This window comes from Amblyomma americanum, chromosome 6, assembly GCF_052857255.1.
Source record: "Amblyomma americanum isolate KBUSLIRL-KWMA chromosome 6, ASM5285725v1, whole genome shotgun sequence".
NCBI classification, from domain to species: domain Eukaryota; kingdom Metazoa; phylum Arthropoda; class Arachnida; order Ixodida; family Ixodidae; genus Amblyomma; species Amblyomma americanum.
In genome coordinates this window covers 71,727,771-71,733,846 of record NC_135502.1, presented here as the reverse complement: position 1 = coordinate 71,733,846, position 6,076 = coordinate 71,727,771, and the positions used below count along the sequence as shown (strand labels likewise).

General features: G+C 45.4%; 1 pseudogene across 1 annotated transcript in view; it reads right to left on the bottom strand.

Annotated features, from left to right (window-relative positions):
- The window catches only part of LOC144094383 (uncharacterized), a 49,301-nt pseudogene extending 43,430 nt beyond the window's left edge, over positions 1–5,871 (bottom strand). Inside the window, exon 1 of the transcript XR_013306497.1 lies at positions 5,432–5,871. The product of XR_013306497.1 is annotated as an uncharacterized LOC144094383 (transcript). The remainder of the gene's footprint in view (positions 1–5,431) is intronic.
- Positions 5,872–6,076: the final 205 nt, after the last annotated feature.

The following is a 6,076-nucleotide window of genomic DNA, read 5'->3' as shown; positions in this document are numbered from 1 at the left end:
CGGATATAGTCTGGAGCCCCCATCAAAAAATTTTAATCAACAAATTAAAGCGCAAACAAAAACTAGCAGTAAGGTTTGTTTACTTAAAGTATTCACGCCAGGCTAGCACTACTAGCCTAATAATTCAATCAAATTTACAAAGCTTGTCACAGCGAAGAATCATTTCAAGATTTAAGTTTTTGTTCCAACTTCTTCACAGCCTCTTCAAAATTATATATTCACAATACTTACACCCTCCTTTCAAACACTCGTATAGAACTAACCATAGTAAAACAGTCCGTCAACCGGTCAGCCGTGTAAATATCCACAAATACTCCGTTTCCAAATCTTATTAGAACAAACTACCGGAAGATACGGTGAAGTGTACGTCCGTGAAATTATTTAATTATATTGAAAAAAAATCGACTTTTTGTTTATTCTCTTCCATTCTTTTTATGTTTTGATCAAAGATGATCTCTGTATTCTTGTATATTTGTTTTATTTTGTTTCATCACATTGGTGCAATGTAAACACTCCTGCCTGAACCCGAAAAGGGCCTGCAGTATGTTTAAATAAATAATAAAAATGAGAGGGCATCTAATATTTCGTTCTTGTTTTTTTTTTTGGCGGCTTAGACCGTTGGCGGATTCGCGGACCAAGTAACAGCGAAACGCAAGTAGCGGTGGAGCTGGAGACCAAACCAGAGAAGAGTACGGGGATACAGACTAGGGGCAAGCGAAGGAGGCGGTCTACGAGCAGCCATGGGGAGGGTACCGGAAGGGTATTACACAAATGCCACGAGAACAATGTGACTCACGAATCAAGAAACAGAAGAGGGAAAAAGAAATGGCTCGTAGAGGACCTTCGCTGCCTGATTCCAGGAACGCGGGAAGGGCAAAGAGAAAGATGAGAGAGACGTTCGTTCTCGATGGCAGTGCGAGTGAGGATGGCTGGCTGGCGGTCGCGGAGGAGGGAATTACGTATGATGATTGGGGACAGCCGGCCGTCTCAGTGTAATGCGTCCGCATTTGGATATGCCGTGGAATAACGGCTCCCGGCGTGATGCCATCAAGGCCTAGTTTGCTGACTACGGCTGTTTGTTTGCGTATGTACCTGCAGAAATGTTGCGGTGCGAGGGGGGGGGGGGGGGGGAGCTGTAGGGGTCAGGTTCTGGCAGCACAAGGCGAATCAAGCAAGTCGAAGGAGCAGCGAAATGAGCGCCGCAGAGGTATCTCTCTCTTTTTCTTTACTCAACTGGCGCGTCTTTTCATCCGCGGAAATGCGCATCCTCTAGCGCACACACAAAAAAACTTGGAATCACACTTTTTTCGATCGTGAATTTATATTTCTGTGTTACCAGTACCGTGATGCTATGCATTGTTACTTTTGTATTGAGCTGGACTTGAAGCGGAGTGAAGCGCCCAGAGATCGATTTATAAAGCAATCAACGCGATCTTGAGGAATGAATATTCAAGCTTACCGAGCGAGTGATCCCGGGCCGCTCGAAGAGTCTCGACGTCGAGCTGTTTGGTTGCTTCGATGCTCCGCGCGCCTTTTTGATTGCTATTTCAGCTGTCTGCGATTTATAATTATCTGTGTTTCAATGCGTATGAGCCTATCGGGTCAGTTTCTGGCTCGCTGCGCACGAGTGTATGAACATAGCCTATGGATCTTCGTCGTTTGCTGCGAACGGACGGAAAATAAATCAGTATAACTGGGGGGACGTGTCTCCTGCGTGAGATTGAAGAAGTGCGCGTTCGAATGGGATTTGCAGCCGACAAATACGAGCAGGCGGAATTAATTTTGCTTTGACTCCGCACGCATCAATGCTGGTTTTATTGGGCGAATGTTGGAGCCGACTGCACATATGACAATAGAAGTTATTGATTTTGATAGCTGAACCTCAGTGACTTGAATATGAAATGTCCGATTTTTAATTAACCGCACTCAGTGTAGCTTCAAGCCGAATCCACAGAGTAAATAATCACAGGTCGGGTTTATGATCGCACTAGTAAGATGACTAAACGCTTTCGCATGCTTACATGCGCAGAAATGGTGTCTAAAAATTTTAAGAGTAATTTTTGAATGGGAGCGCGCGCTTGACCTTAATAATAAAAGTGCATAGGCGCATTATGATGTAGTTTTAGTTGAATGTCGCGATTAATCATAGTCTCAGGCATTAAGTAGCATTTCCTTCGTTGAAGAGTAAGAAGGCTGACCGAATTTTTTTTTTTTCGGCTCAGATGTTACACATCATGAGCGAATGCAGAGTGAGACGATACTAAATATGAACGTATGCTAAACCAGCTTGGCGCAAACTTACCTTACATTTTGTCGCCTCCTCTTGCCGTGAACAGTATTGTATAATATTCTCCTAAAATGACGACATTAGCTAGCAATTACAATAAGGTTGCAGATAACCTCTTTTAGCTAATTTAGGAGGAGGGGGATACGTTTCAAGCATTGAATGCGCACAACATTCGGAAGTCTACGAACTCCCTCGTTACTTGTAGATTATAGGCATTTTGTCGTGTGCAGGTATGAGAGAAACGACACCGCCCCTGCATAAACGAAGTTTTCATATCGAGCTGCTGTTCCTCACATTTCTTAATTTATTTGTAACGTACATTTTTATCAAGCTGTAACCAGAAACTCGGTTATAGCAAACGTTGAATATCAGGTTTTCAGAAAAAAAGCACCTTCTCAGGTCCTTTCGTGAGAGATGAAATTTTGTACCTCCTTTATGGGCATTGCTGCCTGCTTTGATTTCTCTAGTGGTTAATGTTGCTGCAAAAATACGTCCTCTCAATATAGCCTCTACGACTTCATACTTTAAGTATGCGCCCACCTGCTATGCTAGTACAGACGCCTCAACTAATAGAATAATTGTGGCAAAATTGCTTGATATATTTGTGTGGTTGCATTTTCTTGAAGTATATATTTTATTCTAATTCACCGCTCTCCACGCGAAAGGAAAATTCAACACAGTAAAGTAGGTATCGAAAGCTTTATCGCATATAATTACCCTTTGCAGCAAAGACAGCATACCAGGCTCAAAAATTGACAGGCGTTCAGCGATGGACTTTGTTGCTAGATGTAAGCCTTGTCCCAGCTATATTATGCTGTTGCGAGGAAAGAGGCAGAAAAGAGGCGGGAAGGCACGAGAATTTCATTCATTGCTATTATTACTCGCAGTGAAGGAGAAGACTCGATAACCAGGACTATTTTCTACCATCCCAGAAGCCTCCCATCCTTTGACGAGACCATCACCCCCTTGCACAATGCGCCCCATGTTTTTATTGCACTAAGTGTGCTGTTGCCTAATATAAAACCTGTTTCTTGGAAGGCAAACGGGAAGGCCGGGAAGAACCATAAGTGGTATGCGCCAAGTGAACTGAACTTATCATCTTAAAGAAGTTGTTCACAATGGCTGCAATTTCAGGTTTTGACTAACCTACCCGTTTCTCGTCGTGCAGCTGCGCTTGTGGGTTCCCACAAACTTAAAACAATTCTAGTTAGTACCTGGCGTATTCTGCGATATTTGACTTTGCTCTGCACGTTTCACTACACTGAACTGGGGACGCTTTCGGAACCCGTGTGTGCATTTATCTTTCTTTCGTCGTGCTATGCTCTCGCTTAAATATATGTCTCAGAACTGTTCTTTAAATAGAGACGCTATGCTATTTTCAGTAAAGTATCACCCGGACAAATACAGACAACATTAGTATGAGTCTCACTATAAAATGCGAATGTTACATGGTTTTCGTGCCCTGAATAATTGAGACACTGATTTTGTTAATTTTGGCTTTGCGGACGCGACAATTCAAGAGAAAAAAAAAACGCCTTATAAAGCCTCCGCACATTTTGCTTTCACCAGAAAACAAAGTAGAGAGAGTGAGAGCTAAACTACAGCCCTCTTCTCATCTCACTGGGCCGCCAGCTTCCGAGTAGACTTACATCAGACGGGCACGTATATGGTGTGTTCTGAAGCGGACCCACTACCTGGCGCCCACTCTTCATATGGCGCCAAGAGAAAGTTCATTCCAAAGCCACTGTAGTAAATCTCCGAAGCGGCACTCCATTTTTACAAGACAGTCCATTAATAGCTAATTTAGCTGAGAGTGAACCGGAAGTTTGGCAATATATGACGAGCGCTATATCAGTGAACCAAAATGTTGACTTTGTCGAACTCGAGTGAAACATATTCTGAAGACAGATAAAACTTAGATCAAGTTCATTTAGATTGTCATTCTCTTGGAAATAATCTTTAACTCCTCAAAACCTCATGGTACAGTGCTGTTCTAGAAAGCGCAGTTAACTAACTGGGATCTGTAACAGCGTGTACGTGCTAGAAAGTATTAGAGCTTTTTTTTACTTCTAAATGAGTTTGCATGCACTCTTCCGCGGAGAGCCAAACTGAAGGTTGTGAAGGTGAGTGAAGGTTGGTGGTGAAGAGTGTGGTATATAACCACGTGAACTCTAAGCGAGCTTTCTCGCGTTCGGAGAAAGCGTACTCAGTGTCCTTATCATGTGTGGAATTGATTTCTTGTTGAAAATAATTAACATTTTATGCTCCTTTAACTCAATATGCTAAGAAAACAATGTCGTTAGCCAAAATATTTAAAGAGAAAATGTTGAGGCTTATGTTGAGGTTAAGAAAAGAGTTGGTCATTAAGAACATAAAACAAAAAGGTCACCAATAGCTTCGATTTCTGGAATTGATGTCATGTGGATCATTCGTTAAAAATAAAGGCAAGCGCAGGACGCTGCTCAGTCAGCTGCAGAATGTTGATCGGTAAGACGAAGCAATGTGCAGATCAATTCGCAAGCGAGCGCTCGCATATGCCCAGCCGCATACGTTTCCGTGCGATCGATGTATCAAAAGGAGTTCAACTACTGACCACATTTTTCGCATCGAGATGATATGACGGGGCTAAGAAAATTGTCTGAAAGACAGTTAGAAATCCTACTTGACTATTTTCGTGACGCAGACAATTTAGAACTTCGTGCCGGGAGGGTTAAAAAATATTAATAAATCACCCGATCATGTCAATCTTCACGTTACACTCTGTGAGATAAGAAGATGCAGTTTGTGTACAGCCATTGAACGTGAGCCTGCTGGGATAGTAGGAGTGTAGATTACAAGTTCCGATCATCGGTCATCAAACTACAGCATTCATCGGCTGGAAAAGAAACACTTGCCTACTTTTGTAGGCCAGTTTCCCGCGACTGGTTCACAACGGGTGACGCCCTTCAACGCGATAGCCATACAGCCGAGAGGTCACGTGGCGCGCATCTTTCAAGGCTAGAAAGACCCTCATTGGCTTGCACAATGAGCGTCACGCGCGCTTATTCATTGGCGCTCCCTCCGCATCTCCACCCAGCGGCGTGACCCGGAGGCGAAACGAGCCGCGCGTGACCGCGGCACCGAGTGGCGCGGGGGCTCCCCCACCTGACACGGCTGCGACCAGGAGCAGGAACAGGGTGACCCAACCACGCCGTCGTCCGCGCTGGCTCCTTCCTCCACCCGTGGCACCGACGGGCCGTGAGACACACAACTCCATGGCCGAAACGACGTTTCCTCCATGGACGCGGTGGCCGCCGCTCCTCCCTGCACTACTAGCACCTGTATCGGTGTAATATTCCTTCGACTCCTGTTTGGGTACCGACAGGGCCAGAGCTCGAGGAAGCGCCGCGGGACGCCTTCGATCCGCTATCTGGCGTCGTGTAGTCCCCGTTCCAACAGTAGTCGGGGCCCGTGTGGGCGAGGGAGCGAGCCTGAAGGGGCGCTGCCAGCGCCACCTCAAGCGCCCTCTTTCCCGTTCCCAAATGCCGAGAGAGAGACCCCCCCCCCCCCCCCTTCTCTGTGTCGGCAGGAGAAAGTGAGACCACTCCCGGAAATTTAATGCGCCGGTGCCCTCCGTGCCTTTGTCTCGTGTGTGTGTCCGTTGCGCTGCACTTTACACGACTCGCGAGCGCGTATCATGGGATATTCGTTCTTTGACGAGCCTTGCTTTTGTTTCCACCGCACATTTAGCCATCTCTTCGTTTGTTTTTGCTATTCGGGACCATCGCGAAGAAGCGCGAGCCGCGATAC